At 41.3% G+C, this 19,668-nt stretch overlaps 1 protein-coding gene across 1 annotated transcript in view; it reads right to left on the bottom strand.

The window, feature by feature from the left end:
- LOC126163045 (uncharacterized) overlaps positions 1-19,668 on the bottom strand; it is a 630,426-nt gene that overhangs the window by 513,777 nt on the left and 96,981 nt on the right. The window lies entirely within an intron of this gene.

The raw sequence follows: 19,668 nt of genomic DNA, 5'->3' as shown, positions 1-19,668 counted from the left end.
ACATGCAGATGAGATGTACTGCTTCAGCTGTTCAATTGTTTCTGGATTCTGGCGGTACATCTGGTCTTTCAAGTGTCCCCACAGAAAGAAGTCACAGGGGTTCATGTCTGGCGAATAGGGAGGCCAATCCACGCCGCCTCCTGTATGTTTCGGATAGCCCAAAGCAATCACACGATCATCGAAATATTCATTCAGGAAATTAAAGACATCGGCCGTGCGATGTGGCCGGGCACCATCTTGCATAAACCACGAGGTGTTCGCAGTGTCGTCTAAGGCAGTTTGTACCGCCACAAATTCACGAACAATGTCCAGATAGCGTGATGCAGTAATCGTTTCGGATCTGAAAAATGGGCCAATGATTCCTTTGGAAGAAATGGCGGCCCAGACCAGTACTTTTTGAGGATGCAGGGACGATGGGACTGCAACATGGGGCTTTTCGGTTCCCCATATGCGCCAGTTCTGTTTATTGACGAAGCCGTCCAGGTAAAAATAAGCTTCGTCAGTAAACCAAATGCTGCCCACATGCATATCGCCGTCATCAATCCTGTGCACTATATCGTTAGTGAATGTCTCTCGTGCAGCAATGGTAGCGGCGCTGAGGGGTTGCCGCGTTTGAATTTTGTACGGATAGAGGTGTAAACTCTGGCGCATGAGACGATACGTGGACGTTGGCGTCATTTGGACCGCAGCTGCAACACGGCGAACGGAAACCCGAGGCCGCTGTCGGATCACCTGCTGCACTAGCTGCGCGTTGCCCTCTGTGGTTGCCATACGCGGTCGCCCTACCTTTCCAGCACGTTCATCCGTCACGTTCCCAGTCCGTTGAAATTTTTCAAACAGATCCTTTATTGTATCGCTTTTCGGTCCTTTGGTTACATTAAACCTCCGTTGAAAACTTCGTCTTGTTGCAACAACACTGTGTTCTAGGCGGTGGAATTCCAACACCAGAAAAATCCTCTGTTCTAAGGAATAAACCATGTTGTCTACAGCACACTTGCACGTTGTGAACAGCACACGCTTACAGCAGAAAGACGACGTACAGAATGGCGCACCCACAGACTGCGTTGTCTTCTATATCTTTCACACCACTTGCAGCGCCATCTGTTGTTGAAAATTGTAACTACTGTAATTTCGAAAGTTTGTCCGCCTGAAAATGTACTGTTGTCCCAAGCATATTGCAACAAACGGTGTATTTCTATCGCTGCTCGTTTAGTTTTTATTGCCGTTTCAAATATACCGGTCATTTTTGAAACACCCTGTACTTTGACGAAGATTCGGCAAGATTCTTTAAGTTGATAGTGTGTTCACAGCTTCAGAGTTACAAAATGGCTCTACTCGGCCATTTCTACTCTGCAGCAAGAATTCAGCTTTTTCTATTAGAAGAAACAGATTTGATGCCTGTTTATCCATAGGTAACAGGGTAACAGAAACATGATAGCTATCACCTTATGAATAGCTTGAGACTACTCATTATGGTTAAAATAGATTATAAATATAAATAATCTACTACCTTCAACACATCACAAAATAATTATGTCGAGGAAGGCCACCACAGCGCCCTCAGTGGCGATAGGAACAGAAATATGGTACACTATTTGCTGCGAATTATTTTCATATCTCTCAGATGAAGAGCAGGGAGAAATTCCTTTGGTAAGTTCCATTCCAGCCGTTCACTATTAAAAAAAACTGATGGCTTCCAGGATTCCACCTAAATTGCAACAGAATTGGCAACTAATTTTTAAATGGATTGTTAACCATTTCTCACTTGAAGAAACATCGTCAATTTTGAGTAGCGGCTGCATTTCTCTTGGTGACTCAGTGAATTTTGTTTCTTTTGTCAAAACTCAGTATAAATTACACAAACTCATCTTGCAATAGCTATTGCGACAGAATCTTGAAACAGAGTGTTTTATTAAACAATTAATAGGTGATCAGAGAGATCCGACGTAATAGAATAACTCATTATATCAGTTTTCAGCAGCATAAGAGGACAAATATCACGTTTATTTTCATACTAACAAATTGTTTACCTCTAGCTACCGACGATTTTTTAAAAAATTACAGTAGGCTGGATTGGAAAAAAAATTAAATAAAAACTGTATCTATAACTATATCGATGCCGTATAAGAAACTTCTATATGTTAATCATATTGCAAAATACTCTCTCCTCTGTGTGCTACTGATAGTCAAAATCTCGGTCAGGAGATATGAGGGATGAATATTTCAGTGTCATGCGTGTGCGATTGTAAGTGAATGTGCTACATAAAATCCATTATCTTAAGATTCCAGACAGAGACTTCCTCCAAAGTCTAAAGATATTTTCCATGCATCAGCTAAATTCCACGAGCAGAAACCTATGGTACAATATGCACCAAACGCAAAATCATAGCGACCCATATTTTTCATTGCAAATTCCTCCGATTTTGTGCAGTATCGTACATAAATGCGAATGTCACAGTACGTAGGACTCTTTGGGAGATGATGGGTATTTCATCATTAAGCTGACGTAGAAACTATAAGTAAAATAAAAATTTTAAAAATTAAATAAAAAAAATAAAATTTTACCGAGTGTGGTGGCGCAGTGATTAACACAAGTGGACTCGCATTATGGAGGACGACAATTCAGACCTGCGTCTGGCCATCCACATTTGGGTTTTCCAAGATTTCCCCAAATCACTCCAGACAAATACTGGGATGGTTCCTTTGAAAGGATACTGTCGATTTCCTTACCCATCCCTCACACCATCTGAGCTTGTGCACTGTCTCTAATGACATCGATGTCGATGGGACGTTAAGCCCAATCTTCCTTTCTTCCTAAAAATCAATTTTTTAAGTGAATAGTTTATGTAAAATTGTTTGAGGAAGATTGTAGTATGTGTGCCTCGATTTTGTCAGCACAGCGCTACGCCAACAGGTAAGAAATGTCTCGGTCACTTTGGCTCGCTGGCAGCTGCACGAGCGCTCCAGTCGGCGCCACCATCCGGCGGCCATCGTGTGCTGCCTCATTAGATAACACAGGGACAGTTTCCGTGCTGGTTCAAGCGGCCTTGCGTTTGACCATACCGGTGCACTAACTCGCTTTCTTTCTGTGTGCTCCGTAACAGGCTGTGGATTTAGGTTAGATGGCTGAGGCGAATAAGGCGATTACTTGCATCAGGCGGGAGATCTAGCTTTCAGTCCCAGCCTGGCATAAATTTTCACCTGTTACCGATGACTCATTTCAATGCCTAAATATGGCTACCATCATTGAAAACCGTGAAGTAGTATTTGTTTGGCCGCTAGGTTACATTACGTGTCTGTTGTTTCAAATATTCCCGAAACAACAGACACCACTCGTTATGACAATCTCGGGGTGCTCTGGAACAGTGTAACCAATGAAATTGTCAAGTATTTCAATGAACGCTACCTAAATGCAGGTGCTTTAGTGACTGAAATAATGAAATGTAACTCCAAGAAACGAACAGAATGTGGTATGTAATTATCCACAGAAAACGAAATTTTAAAAAAGGCAAAATGAAAAAAATATTCTTCAGAATCACGATCGAGGACGACTTCAGGTAGGAAGTGCATACATATTCCCTAGCTTCCAGGCTGTCTGTAAATATATTTTTCATAACCATGATTAGCAAATATTGTAAAGATCTGTATGTACTGATAACTGCATGTCATTCACTATTCTCACATAATTTAAACTATGCAGTAGAAATACGGGGTGCATCAACGCAAAACAGCCCAAGTACATTACTGACACTCCAGAAAAAAGTTATCATAATTAACTGTAGTGCTAAACCTAGAGAATCATATCAGAACCTCTTTACCCAAATGAGGTATGTTATCATTATACGCTATCTGATCAAAACTATCCGCACACCACCAAAAACATACGTTTTTCATATTAGGTGGATTGTACTGCCACCTGCTGCCAGGTACTCCATGTCAGCGACCTCAGTAGTCATTACACAACGTGAGAGAGCAGAATGGGGCGCTCCGCAGAACACACGGTCTTCGACTAACGTGGTCTGGTGATTGGGTGTCACTTCTGTCATACGTCTGCACGCAAGATTTCCACACTCTTAAACATCCCTAAGTCCACTGTTTCCGATGTTATAGTGAAGTGGAAACGTGAAGGGACACGTACAGCACAAAAGCGTACAGGCCGACCTCGTCTGTTGACTGACAGAGACCGCCGACAGTTGAAGAGAGTCATAATGTGCAATAGGCAGACATCTGTCCAGACCATCACACAGTAATTCCAAACTGCATCAGCATCCATTGCAAGTGCTATGACAGTTAGGCGGGAGATGAGAAAACTTGGATTTCATGGTCGAGCGGCTACTCATAAGCAACACATCACGCCGGTAAATGCCAAACGACGCCTCGCTTGATGTAAGGACATACATACATACATACATACATACATTTAACCTTGTGCCATAGATCATGAATACGACATTTCGTAATGATGTGGAACGTGTAACTTTAACATAAGTTTTCTTTAATTAATTGATTAATTAATTATTTTTTTACAGTTACTACTTCATATCTAAGAATTCATCTATTGAGTAGAAGGAGTTGTCATTCAGAAATACTTTTAATTTTCTTTTAAATGTTGGTCGGCTATGTGTCAGACTTTTAATACTATTTGGCAAATGACCAAAGATTTTTGTGGCAGCGTAATTCACCCCTTTCTGTGCTAAAGTGAGATTTAATCCACAGTTCCTTAAATAATCGTCTGCAAGGTGATCTTGGGTGGGCTCCAGCTATTATACTGATTACACGCTTTTGTGCAATGAATACATTCTCTCTTAATGACGAATTGCCCCAAAATGTGATACCATATGAAAGCAGCGAATGAAAATAGGCATAGTAGGCTAATTAATTTACTGATATGTTTATCACCAAAATTTGCAATAACCCTAATAGCATAAGTAGCTGAACCTAACCGTTTCAGCAGATCATCGATGTGTTTCTTCCAATTCAATTTCTCATCAGTGCACACACCCAGAAATTTTGAGTATTCTGCCTTAGCAACAGACTTTCGTTCATAGTCTCTGGTTATCAATGGCGCTATGCCATTTAATGTACAGAATGTGTTTTCTCAAAATTTAGTGAGAGTCCATTTGCAGAGAACCACTTCATAATTTTCTGAAAGACATTATTTGCAATTTCCTCAGCTGATTCTTGCTTCTTGGGTGTGATTACGTAAACATTGGACGATTGAACAGTGGAAAAACGTTGTGTGGAGTGACGAATCACGATACACAATGTGGCGATCCGATGTCAGGGTGTGGGTATGGAGAATGCCCGCTGAACATCATCTGCTAGCGTGTGTAGAGCCAACAGTAAAACTCGGAGGCGGTGTTGCTATGGTGTGGTCGTGTTTTTCATGGAGGGGGCTTGCACCCCTTGTTGTTTTGCGTGGCACTATCACAGCAAAGGCCTACACTGATGTTTTAAGCACCTTCTTGCTTCCCACTGTTGAAGAGCAATTCGGGGATGGCGATAGCATCTTCCAACACGATCGAGCACCTGTTCATAATGCACGGCCTATGGTGGAGTGGTTACACGACAATAACATCCCTGTAATGGACTGGCCTGTCCAGAGTCGTGACCTGAATCCTGTAGAACACCTTTGGGTTGTTTTGGAACGCCGACTTCGTACCAGGGCTCACCCTCCGACATCGATACGTCTCCTCAGTGCAGCACGCCGTGAAGTATGGCTGCCATTCCCCAAGAAACTTTCCAACGCCCGATTGAACGTATGCCTGCGAGGGTGAAAGCTGTCGTCAAGGCTAAGGGTGGGCCAACACCATACTGAATTCCAGGCTCACCACATACAATTAATGTCAGTTGTTCTCATAGCATAGACGCTAGCACATGAGACTGCTCAGCCTTTGGCTCGGGTACGATCCTTACTACCGTCCCATGTCCAAATTTCGTATCGCTTTCTTGTTGAGTTTTAGAAAACCAAATGAAGAGCACATTTAATGCTACCATCTTTGGCGGTCTGTTTGAATTTGCATGCACAATAATCTGATTGGCGGACTTCAATGCTAATTATCTCAGAAACTTTTTTTTCTTAACAGTTCATTCTCAGCACAAAATAAAATGCTACATCCTTACAAGCTTTTCAGACTGTTTCTGATCGCCCTGTATGTTAAAAGTATAAATGCTTGTGGGAACAATAATTCCAAACTTAAACTGTGCCCTACACCAGCGTAAAACAAGATAAAAATTAAGATACTATGTAAATTGCCACAGAAAAACTTTATATGGAAAAAATGCACTTCATGCTGGGCTGAAGCTAGTCAATGTCCTTCCGAAAAGTCTCATAGCTCTTAATACTGTTAAATTAAGAGCCCAACTAAAAAGAATTTTAATTGAAAATCCATTTAATTCCTTTGGTGATTTCTTTAGCTTCATCTTGGTCCGAGTATTTTAATCTCGTAGGTTCAGGTAGTTAACAAGTGATCTAATTGATCTAATGATAACAAAAATATTTTAATACTGTTATTTGTATATTAACAAACGTAAAATAAATTAAATGTAAAATTTTAATTTAGTTTGTAATTTGTAAACTGTCGTATTCAGAAGAACAGTCTATACAATCCCCTGGAACCACTTAATTCTAGGGATTGTATTTGATTATTCGATGTTGAATAAGTATTATTATTATCTTCTTTCCTTTCTCAGACCTTAGGTCTGGTTAAAAATGGAAAGTGACGCGGAGTAAGTTGATAGAGGAGCAGGAGCGTAAGATCTGTGCCCTTCAGGTGCAGTTGAAAAACGCACAGGTGGAGCTAGATAGGATGAGGAGGGAGAAGGGGGTTGGGGAATGGGAGCTGGCTGTTGGCAAGAGATCTGCTAGGAGAAGAAGATTTTCAGATAGTTTTACTATTGGTGTTTACAATAGAGATGACCAACTGTCAGAGTCTAGTGGAGAGGAATCTCTAGTAGCTGTAGATGTAGGAAGTATGCAGCAGACCTCAGTAGTTATGGTGGCTAGAACAGTTGCAAAGTCGAAGAGGAAGAAGAAGGTTCTGCTGTTAGGTAGTTCTCATGGTAGAGGTGTAGGCCAGCAGTTGCAGGAAGTGCTGGGGAGTGAGTACCAGGTCACCAGCATTGTGAAGCCCAATGCAGGATTGGCTCAGGTGACTGTTAACATAGGGGGGTTATGTAGGGATTTTACTAAAGAGGATCAGGTAGTGATTGTGGGTGGGGCTGGTAACAGTACTGATAGGGATGGGGAGTATGACATAGATGGTGACCTGGAAAAGATAGCCACTCAGACTGGCAACACGAATGTGCATTTCGTGGAACTGTTTCAGCGTCACGATCGGCCTCATCTTAATACAGCCGTCAGGCGTAATAACATGAGACTTGGGAGTGCGCTGATGACAGAAAGCATGGGTCACATTTCAGTGGTGTCGGTGGAGTCTATCAGCAGGACGGGTTTCACTAGACATGGCCTGCACCTCAATAGGTATGGAAAGGAGAGGTTGGCAAAGCTTATAGGTGACAGCATAGGTGGGGTGGGTGGGAAAATTCTTGTACTAGTGGGTGTTACAGCTGCACCTTTTTTAGATTGAAGTCAGCTGATAGGTATTCCTGCTTAAGGGAAGTCTCTCTAACAAAGAAACTACTTTTGACAAAGCTTAGGTATCCGAGTAATGAGGGAATTAGTATATTTCATCAAAATATACAAGGTATTAGAGATAAAGTTAGTGAACTGCATATAGATGTTGACTCTGAAATTATTGGTATATCTGAACACTTCTTAAATAAGGAGATGATCCAGAGGCTTCCTTTACCAGGATACAGGTTGGCTGGCAGCTTTTCGAGGAGCTCTTTGCGGTGTGGGGGAGTAGCCATGTATGTGAAAAACGGCATCCCATTTGAGTCAATTGATGTTTCAAAGAACTGCACTGAAAAGGTGTTTGAATGTTGTGCAGGTGTGGTTAAATTTAACAGAGCTAAACTTCTAACTGTTGTTATTTATAGATCCCCAGACTTCGATTTCACAACATTTTTGCTAAAGCTAGAGGAGGTTCTTGGATCACTTTATAGGAAATACAAAAAGTTAGTTATATGTGGTGACTTCAATATTAATTGTATAAGTGATTGTGCAAGGAAGAGGATGCTGGTAGACCTCCTTAATTCATATAACCTTATGCAAACCGTATTCTTTCCAACGAGAGTGCAAGGGAACAGTAGAACAACCATAGACAACATTTTTGTTCATTCCTCATTACTAGAAGGGCATTCTGTTAGCAAAAAGGTGAATGGCCTTTCAGATCATGATGCACAAATTTTAACTCTAAAAGATTTTTGTGCTGCAACACGTGTTAGATATAGTCATCAGCTGTGTTTAGGAAAGCTGATCCAGTTGCTGTAGAGACCTTTGTAAACCTTATCAAGGAACAAGAGTGGCAAGATGTTTATAGCGCTGATACAGTAGACGATAAATATAATGCTTTTCTCAAGACTTTTCTCGTGCTCTGCGAACGTTCAAAACAGGGTACTAGCACAAACAGGCAGCCTGGGTGGCTGACTAAAGGGATGAGAATATCTTGTAGAACAAAGTGGCAATTATATCAAAACGTTAGAAACAGTCAAAATCTAAATGCAGCAGCCCATTACAAACAGTATTGTAAGGTGCTTAAAAATGTTATTAGGAAGGCAAAAAGTATGTGGTATGCAGATAGAATAGCTAAGTCTCAGGATAAAATTAAAACCGTATGGTCAGTCGTAAAGGAAGTGGCTGGTCTGCAGAGACAGGTCGAGGATATAGAATCAGTGCGTAGTGGGAATGTTCGTGTTACTGATAAGTCGCATATATGTACAGTATTTAATAATCACTTTCTGAATATAGCAGGTGAACTAAATAGAAACCTAGTCCCAACAGGGAATCATATAGCGCTCTTAGAAAAAAGTGTTCCGAGACTGTTACCTGAAATGCTCCTCCATGATACTGACAAGAGGGAGATTGAGTTAATAATTAAATCACTAAAGACCAAGAACTCTCATGGATATGATGGGGTATCTATCAGAATACTTAAGTATTGTTCTATGTATGTTAGCCCAGTACTTAGCCATATATGTAACTTTTCCTTTAGGAGTGGTCGGTTTCCTGACCAATTAAAGTACTCGGTAGTGAAGCCACTTTATAAAAAGGGAGACAGGGATAATGTTGACAATTATAGACCTATTTCTATGCCATCAGTGTTTGCTAAAGTTATCGAGAAGGTTGTGTATGCAAGGTTACTGGAGCATTTAAATTCACATAATTTGCTGTCAAATGTTCAGTTTGGTTTTAGAAATGGTTTAACAACTGAAAATGCTATATTCTCTTTTCTCTGTGAGGTTTTGGACGGATTAAATAAAAGGTTGCGAACGCTAGGTGTTTTCTTTGATTTAAGGAAGGCTTTTGACTGTGCTGACCACAAAATGTTACTGCAGAAGTTGGACCATTATGGAGTAAGAGGAGTAGCTTACAACTGGTTCGCCTCTTACCTTAAGAACAGAAAGCAGAAGGTAATTCTCCGCAATATTGAGAGTGGTAGTGATGTTCAGTCCCAATGGGGCACTGTTAAGTGGGGCATTCCCCAAGGGTCGGTGCTGGGGCCACTGCTGTTTCTTATTTATATAAATGATATGCCTTCTAGTATTACAGGCGATTCAAAAATATTTCTGTTTGCTGATGACACCAGCTTGATAGTGAAGGATCTTGTGTGTAATATTGACACAGTATCAAATAATGTAATTCATGAAATAAGTTCGTGGCTTGTGGAAAATAATTTGATGCTAAATCACAGTAAGACTCAGTTTTTACAGTTTCTAACACACAATTCAACAAGAACCGATATTTTGATCAGACAGAATGGGCATATTATAAGCGAAACAGAACAGTTCAAGTTCCTAGGAGTTCGGATAGATAGTAAGCTGTTGTGGAAAGCCCATGTTCAGGATCTTGTTCAAAAACTAAATGCTGCTTTATTTACCATTAGAACAGTATCTTAAATAAGTGACACTTCAACACGAAAAGTAGTCTACTTCGCATATTTCCATACGCTTACGTCGTATGGTATTATTTTTTGGGGTAATTCTTCTGATTCAAAAAGGGTATTTTTGGCTCAAAAATGGGCTGTTCGAGCTATATGTGGTGTAAGTTCGAGAACCTCTTGTCGACCCCTATTCAATAGTCTGGGAATTCTGACATTGCCCTCACAGTATATATTTTCTTTAATGTAGTTTGTTGTTAGCGATATTAGCCTATTCCCAAGAGTTAGCAGCTTTCACTCAGTTAATACTAGGCAGAAATCCAATCTGCATGTGGAATGCACTTCCTTGACTCTTGTGCAGAAAGGAGTGCAGTATTCTGCTGCATCCATTTTCAATAAGCTACCACAAGAACTCAAAAATCTTAGCAGTACCCCAAACACTTTTAAGTCTAAACTGAAGAGTTTCCTCATGGCTCACTCCTTCTATTCTGTCGAGGAGCTCCTGGAAGAGCTAAAAAATTAAGCAAATTCCAGTGTTACATTGTTGATTTTCTTTATTTAAATTTACGACTTGTCACCTAAATTTGTTTTTTTATATTTCATTTTATCTGTTTCTACAAACGTGTTATAATTTCATATATTGACTCGTTCCATGACCATGGAGACTTCTCCTTAATTTGGTCCCATGGAACAATAAATAAATAAATAAATAATAACCTTGATCAAGCGTGCCTTCCTTTTAACTGTACGGTATATGTTATATTGCATTTAGGAACTTTCGGGTGATTGAACATGTATCAATAATTACGGATTTCTGTAGTTGTATATATAAGTTTGGGTGTAGCTGTATTGCATTGATGTACTGGTGGATATTGTGTGGTATGACTCCTGTTGTTGATAGTATAATTGGTATAATGTCAACTTTATCCTGATGCCACATGTCCTTGGCTTCCTCAGCCAGTTGGATGTATTTTTCAATTTTTTCTCCTGTTTTCTTTTGTATATTTGTTGTATTGGGTATGGATATTTCGATTAGTTGTGTTAATTTCTTCTTTTTATTGGTGAGTATGATGTCAGGTTTGTTATGTGGTGTTGTTTTATCTGTTATAATGGTTCTGTTCCAGTATAATTTGTATTCATCATTCTCCAGTGCATTTTGTGATGCACACTTGTATGTGGGAACGTGTTGTTTTATTAGTTTGTGTTTTATGGGAAGTTGTTGATGTATTATTTTTGCTACATTGTCATGTCTTCTGGGGTATTCTGTATTTGCTAGTATTGTACATCCACTTGTGATGTGATCTACTGTTTCTATTTGTTGTTTGCAAAGTCTGCATTTATCTGTTGTGGTATTGGGATCTTTAATAATATGCTTGCTGTAATATCTGGTGTTTATTGTTTGATCCTGTATCGCAATCATGAATCCTTCTGTCTCACTGTATATATTACCTTTTCTTAGCCATGTGTTGGATGCATCTTGATTGATGTGTGGCTGTGTTAGATGATACGGGTGCTTGCCATGTAGTGTTTTCTTTTTCCAATTTACTTTCTTCATATCTGTTGATGTTATGTGATCTAAAGGGTTATAGAAGTGGTTATGAAATTGCAGTGGTGTAGCCGATGTATTTATATGAGTGATTGCTTTGTGTATTTTGCTAGTTTCTGCTCGTTCTAGAAAGAATTTTCTTAAATTGTCTACCTGTCCATAATATAGGTTTTTTATGTCGATGAATCCCCTTCCTCCTTCCTTTCTGCTTAATGTGAATCTCTCTGTTGCTGAATGTATGTGATGTATTCTATATTTGTGGCATTGTGATCGTGTAAGTGTATTGAGTGCTTCTAGGTCTGTGTTACTCCATCTCACTACTCCAAATGAGTAGGTCAGTATTGGTATAGCATAAGTATTTATAGCTTTTGTCTTGTTTCTTGCTGTCAGTTCTGTTTTCAGTATTTTTGTTAGTCTTTGTCTATATTTTTCTTTTAGTTCTTCTTTAATATTTGTATTATCTATTCTTATTTTTTGTCTGAATCCTAGATATTTATAGGCATCTGTTTTTTCCATCGCTTCTATGGAGTCACTGTGGTTATCCAACATGTAATTTTCTTGTTTAGTGTGTTTTCCCTTGACTATGCTATTTTTCTTACATTTGTCTGTTCCAAAATCCATATTTATATCATTTCTGAATACGTCTGTTATCTTTAGTAATTGGTTGAGTTGTTGATTGGTTGCTGCCAGTAGTTCTAGATCATCCATGTATAGCAAATGTGTGATTTTGTGTGGGTATGTTCCAGTAATACTATATCCATAATTTGTATTATTTAGCATGTTGCATAGTGGGTTCAGAGCAAGACAGAACCAGAAAGGACTTAATGAGTCTCCTTGGTATATTCCACGCTTAATCTGTATTGGCTGTGATGTGATATTATTTGAATTTGTTTGGATATTAAGTGTGGTTTTCCAATTTTTCAATACTATGTTTAGGAACTGTGTCAATTTAGGATCTACTTTGTGTATTTCCAATATCTGTAGCAACCATGAGTGGGGTACACTATCAAAAGCTTTTTGGTAATCAATGTATGCGTAGTGTAGCGACCTTCACTTCAGGCATTTGTGGTATCATCTTGTATGTGTCTGTTTCTGCTTGTATCCACCGTGCATGTCTATTATGTTGTACTGGGTTTGATCATATGTTGCTCCAAAAGTGTTCCATGTCTGTTTTGTTTGGTGGATTGTCTATTTGAATGTGTGTGTTATCTATTGTCTGGTAAAATTTCTTTTGGTTTGTGTTGAATGTTTGGTTTTGTTTCCTTCTATTTTCACTTTTTTTGTATCTTCTAAGTCGTTTGGCCAATGCTTGTAATTTCTGCTTCTTTTCATCTAATTGCTCTGTCGCTTCTTGTTGTGAGATTTTACCTAACCTTTTTCGTTTTTTGTCTGATATTTCATTTCTTATAAATTGTGTTAGCTGTCCGATATCTTTTCTCAGTTTTTCTATTCTGATCTGTAGCCTGTGTTGCCATGCTGGTTTTGTGGGTTTCTTCTGTGTGTTGGTTGGTTCTGATCTCTGCCTAGTGTGTATATTTAGTGTGGTGAGTGCTCCTACATGAACCAGTAGTTGTAACTCTTCCATAGTTGTATTTTCATTTATTTTGTTGTGTATGATTGTGTTGATAGTTGTTATTGTTGTTTCAACTTGTGGGTTATTTGGTGGTCTATGCAAGATTGGTCTAATGTCTGTATTTGTGTCTTTGTATTCTATATATATCAGCTTAAATTTTTCTTCTATATGTAACATGTGTGTAACTTATTATTATTATTATTATTATTATATCCTTGAGGTTTGATTATCAAGATTATACATTCTGACGAGTTTACAAGCAGACATTTTAAAGTGATACAGACACTCGCAGAAATGCTTTCTGTTGCCTTGAAGTGTCAGAGGCAGCAAACACAACTGAATAAATTTTCAAGATATCGAACCTAATGAAATGCAAAAAGACTCCCTCTTAGGAGTGAATCGTAAGGCATGTTTAAATTGTACACAACATACTGACAGGTAAAAAGAACAACTATTTTTTACATGGCAGAAGAAATAGGGATAAATAAATAAAAAACAACAATAAACATAGCAAAGAGAAAAACATTGCTGGAAGAGAATTATTCAGGAGTTACGCGGAAAAATCATCCCAGACCTTGGGTGGGGGGAAATTAATAGAAAATAATGACTGAAAATGTTGGAGAAGTCAGCAATCCAACATACACCCAACAATATGTAGCATTGCATCCTTTTGATGAGATTTAGCCCTTTTCACATATCTTCTCAATTTGTCTATGCCTTGGCAGTCTACAGTACTATGGATAGGATTGTCAGAAGTCATTCTGCCATGTGCAAAATCCAGGCATGTCAGATCCTAATACAGTAGTTGGGAGTAGTCCACTGAGGAAAATCGAAAAATTGCTGCTTGGAACAGCAAGCATCTTCTGCATCCACATCATGCTACACGAAGTTTGGCTATATAGATACTAAAATGGATCTTATAATTCTACCTGCTTCTGCCATTTTAGGGATGCAAAGATAAGTCAGCGAAGTTGAAAAAAGAGTTAAAAATAAAATCAAATGAGATATAGTAAATTCACCTGAATTGGGTAGAAGAAGTTAATGCAACTGGGACTTACATTTTACTGTAGGGAAACAGAGCAAGGGGAATATTCTCATGAACGCTTTGTAATAAATGAAGAAAGTTAAAATCAATTTTAGAATTTCAGACAGAACTGCTAGACTTGTTTTTACACTCCTGGAAATGGAAAAAAGAACACATTGACACCGGTGTGTCAGACCCACCATACTTGCTCCGGACACTGCGAGAGGGCTGTACAAGCAATGATCACACGCACGGCACAGCGGACACACCAGGAACCGCGGTGTTGGCCGTCGAATGGCGCTAGCTGCGCAGCATTTGTGCACCGCCGCCGTCAGTGTCAGCCAGTTTGCCGTGGCATACGGAGCTCCATCGCAGTCTTTAACACTGGTAGCATGCCGCGACAGCGTGAACGTGAACCGTATGTGCAGTTGACGGACTTTGAGCGAGGGCGTATAGTGGGCATGCGGGAGGCCGGGTGGACGTACCGCCGAATTGCTCAACACGTGGGGCGTGAGGTCTCCACAGTACATCGATGTTGTCGCCAGTGGTCGGCGGAAGGTGCACGTGCCCGTCGACCTGGGACCGGACCGCAGCGACGCACGGATGCACGCCAAGACCGTAGGATCCTACGCAGTGCCGTAGGGGACCGCACCGCCACTTCCCAGCAAATTAGGGACACTGTTGCTCCTGGGGTATCGGCGAGGACCATTCGCAACCGTCTCCATGAAGCTGGGCTACGGTCCCGCACACCGTTAGGCCGTCTTCCGCTCACGCCCCAACATCGTGCAGCCCGCCTCCAGTGGTGTCGCGACAGGCGTGAATGGAGGGACGAATGGAGACGTGTCGTCTTCAGCGATGAGAGTCACTTCTGCCTTGGTGCCAATGATGGTCGTATGCGTGTTTGGCGCCGTGCAGGTGAGCGCCACAATCAGGACTGCATGCGACCGAGGCACACACGGCCAACACCCGGCATCATGGTGTGGGGAGCGATCTCCTACACTGGCCGTACACCACTGGTGATCGTCGAGGGGACACTGAATAGTGCACGGTACATCCAAACCGTCATCGAACCCATCGTTCTACCATTCCTAGACCGGCAAGGGAACTTGCTGTTCCAACAGGACAATGCACGTCCGCATGTATCCCGTGCCACCCAACGTGCTCTAGAAGGTGTAAGTCAACTACCCTGGCCAGCAAGATCTCCGGATCTGTCCCCCATTGAGCATGTTTGGGACTGGATGAAGCGTCATCTCACGCGGTCTGCACGTCCAGCACGAACGCTGGTCCAACTGAGGCGCCAGGTGGAAATGGCATGGCAAGCCGTTCCACAGGACTACATCCAGCATCTCTACGATCGTCTCCATGGGAGAATAGCAGCCTGCATTGCTGCGAAAGGTGGATATACACTGTACTAGTGCCGACATTGTGCATGCTCTGTTGCCTGTGTCTATGTGCCTGTGGTTCTGTCAGTGTGATCATGTGATGTATCTGACCCCAGGAATGTGTCAGTAAAGTTTCCCCTTCCTGGGACAATGAATTCACGGTGTTCTTATTTCAATTTCCAGGAGTGTATATATACGAAGACAGTAACTTGTTCTTGAAAGAACAGTTACTGTTGATGACCGTGCAGCTGTAGAGAATTATCGGAAAGCACAGGCGGCTGCCCTTTATGACGATGGTGATGGAAATTTCGTATAACGCTCTGACAAATGTCGAAGTTGGAGCGGCGACTATGTAGAGAAGTACCTGGACGGCGTAGCTAAATGTGCAATTTGATATTCACTGTGGTTTCCATTTCGGGACCGATCGTTCCTTACTTTCTGAAGAACCCTCGTATTAACAGAATTTTGCAAGAACGAAGTTAATATACTGCGCAAAAGCGCGGCCCCCTGCGACGCCATACTCGGGTTCAGCGACGCTTCAGACAGCAACAGTGGCGACACATTAAAAAAAAAATTAGGGTTTAGTAGTTCATGTGAGCTGTAAGGCGGGCTAGTGACGTCACATTAGCACAAGACCTTACCACAATTCTGCCCAACGCCACCGTGGATGTGTCACACGATGGGAAGGTCGTCATAGTCCCTCTTACACACATTCCACCCCTTCTCGTGACGCTTCTGCGATGGAGGTCAGAACCGCCACATGCATCGTTAAAATCGCGCGGTTTTCTTATGAGTGGCCGAGGAAAATATTTCTCACACACCGCCTCTCAGAATAGACACGGAACGGTCCCATGGGGTGGTATAAAGAGCGTCAGTGAAAACCACCCTTTCGCTTGGTCCGTTGATTCCCACAGAGCTCGCGGTCGATAACGACAGTTCGCAGTGCTACGAGCAACAGGATGACGTTCTTAACAACGTTCGAAACCGCTGACATCCCCGTGGGCGTTTCAACCCTACACTGACGACTTCATGGAGCTGCAACCTCACGGAACGTGACAGAACCGCTTTGGAGTGGAGTGTGACCGCAATTTTTGTTCCGGTATGCAGGATGGAACCACTAGGCACCGTTCAAAACCATTCGATGAAATTCGAAAGAGATATCCGAAGCAGTAGAGAGTGTCTATGCTTTTTCAGACCTCCTGCCTGACGTCCTCCTTTGGCGTGATCACGTGAGGAGGGGGGGGATTACATTAACATGTGCATGAATAAAATAATAAAACGATAAAGGGCCCCTATAAGACTCCTCATTCCGCCAGCACCCTCGCTGCCACACACGTACCTTTGTTGAGCACGTTACGATTTGGGAGAGAACCTGAGCAGCCGTCTTAAGTTGTTTGCAGATGACGCTGTCGTTTATCGACTAATAAAGTCATCAGAAATCATAAAAAATTGCAAAACGATTGATAAAAGATATCTGAATGGTGCGAAGAGTTGCAGTTGACCCTAAATGACGAAATGTGTGAGGTCATCCACACGGAACTCGTTAAACTTCGGTTACTCGATAAATCAGTCAAATCTAAAGGCCGTACATTCAACTAAATACCTAGGTATTACAATAACGGGCAACTTAAATTGCAAAGAAGACATAAAAAATGTTGTGGGGAAGGCTAACCAAAGGCTGCGTTTTATTGGCAGGACGCTTAGAAAATGTAACAGATCTAATAAGGAGACTGCCTACAGTACGCTTGTCCATCCTCTTTTAGAATAATGCTGCGCGGTGTGGGATCCTTACCAGATAGGAGTGACGGAATACATCGAAAAAGTTCAAAGAAGGGCAGCACGTTTTGCATTATCGCGAAATATGGAAGAGAGTGTCACTGAAATGATACAGGATTTGGGCTGGACATCATTAAAAGAAAGGTGTTTTTCGTTGCGACGAAATCTTCTCACGAAATTCCAATCACCAACTTTCTCCTCCGAATGTGAAAATATTTTGTTGACACCTGTCTACATAGGGAGGAACGATCACCACGATAAAATAAGAGAAATCAGAGCACCTACGGAAAGATATAGGTGTTCGTTGTTTCCGCGCGCTATACGAGATTGGAATCATAGGGAATTGTGAAGGTGGTTCGATGAAACCTCTGCCAGGCACCTTAATGTTATTTGCAGAGTATCCATGTAGATGTAGATGTTACAAATGTACGTGTCAGAAACTTTGACACACATTCAGCCTAGCGACTGTTCTAACGCCTGAAGGTTAGGCAACCACTTCGACACTCCATAGTTGCGGTTTGCCTGCTTCAGGCGCTACAGCAGCCATTTTATTGACGCACATGTTAATGTTGAAGCCGCCTCCTCCCTCATGATCACACCTCAGCAGGGCGCGAAACAGGAGGGCTGTAAAAGTGTTAACGCCCTCTGTTGTTTCGGGTCACGTTCGAATTTAGTACGGTCCCTAGTGGTTCCACACTGTGTACCGGAGCAAAAATTGCGGCCGCAATACATCCAAAGGGGTCAGATCATTTTCAATCGAGCTGCAGTCCCATGATGCCCTTAGTGTACGACTAAAAGGCCCAGGGGGTGGAAGCACTACCGAAAGTTATCGAGAATGTCGTCCTGTTGCTCGTCGCACTGAGAACTGTTGTTTTCGACACCGTAATGTGTGGGAATCAACGACCAAGGAGAAGAGGTAGCATCATTGACGCAATTTACGCCACCCCCTGGGTCCTTTCCGTGTTTGTCTGTGCGGCGGCGTGCCTGAAATGTTTTCCTCGGGCACTCATGAGAAAACAGCATGGTTTCAAAGCTGGGCGTTGCGGCTCTGACTGCCATCGCAGAGGCATCAAAAGTAGGGGTGAAATGGGTGTACGAGGGACCGTGACGAGCTTCCCATCATTTGATACGTCAGCAGTGGCGTTGGTCAGATTTGGGGGATAATTTGGTGCCAATGTGGCGTCATTAACCGACCTCAAGTCTCACATGGACCGGCCCTTTTTTTTCTCTCTCTCTCTCGTGTGTCGTCACTTTGCCGTTTGAAACGTCGACGGGCCTAAGGATGACGTCGCAGGGCGCTGCACTTTCGCTCCATTACAGAAGATGGTTGTAGGCATCTTTGAGCCAAATTTGAAACCTATGCGTCGCATTGGAAGACAACTACTGAGTTAACTTCGTTGCGCAGTGTACATTCCTTTATACATTCTTTCACTCAATATCATGCTACTTAAATGTCACCTTAATGCAAGGACTTGACGGATATGGAATAAATCAGTTAATACATTGACAGGCAGAAGCAGCGAAACTTCTGTAAATTATACCGAAAACCAATTCATTTTCTCATTTAATTGTGTTACGCAGATCCCATCAGAAAGAACCATCAGGTATGCGGAACAAGTCAGGGAATTGACAAAAGACAAACAGATAACATAAAGTTAACCTCTAAACTGTGTTAATAATAATTAATTACTATTTTTGTTTAAGATTTTCACGTTTATGACAACTAAATTTAACATAGTAAATTAGAGGTCCAGGTCTAACCAAGACAAAAGTGCACGACAAGCACGATTGCAAAATTCTTCAGAGTATCATTAAGAAGGTAAAAACCATGTACTATGCACAAAAAAATTGAAAGTCCCAAGAATAAGACAAGAACAATTTGAAGAATTATTAGGAATAAGCTGAATGTAAGTTGTAAGATAAATCGCGTTCAACTCCCTTATGACAGGAAGACAGATGAGAGATTCAAATCATTCGCTACTAAATTAAATTAGTTCTTCCTAACGGCAACTGAAAATACAGGAACAATGAGTGGCCCATCAAAGACAGATCCAATAGATTTACTTATACAGGCATTACATTGTTCACTAAAAGACGTCAGTTTTTTAAAATCATATGTTAGAATATTACAAAAGTTATTAGGTCACTAAGATGCTGTAATTTTTCTGGTTATGAAGGTACTTCAACAAAAGTACTAATATGAAATGATAATTAAATCGACATCCTAGCTGCAAACAGGCGTTGATATAAATCATTGGTAACATGTTGAAAATGTGCCCCGACCGGGATTCGAACGCCGGATCTCCTGCTTACATGAGTGTGATGGGCAAACATCTATTAGGCGCACTACGAATGTAGTGGTTTGG

Source organism: Schistocerca cancellata, chromosome 2 (genome assembly GCF_023864275.1).
Source record: "Schistocerca cancellata isolate TAMUIC-IGC-003103 chromosome 2, iqSchCanc2.1, whole genome shotgun sequence".
Taxonomy (NCBI): domain Eukaryota; kingdom Metazoa; phylum Arthropoda; class Insecta; order Orthoptera; family Acrididae; genus Schistocerca; species Schistocerca cancellata.
This window is presented reverse-complemented; position numbering and strand designations above follow the sequence as displayed.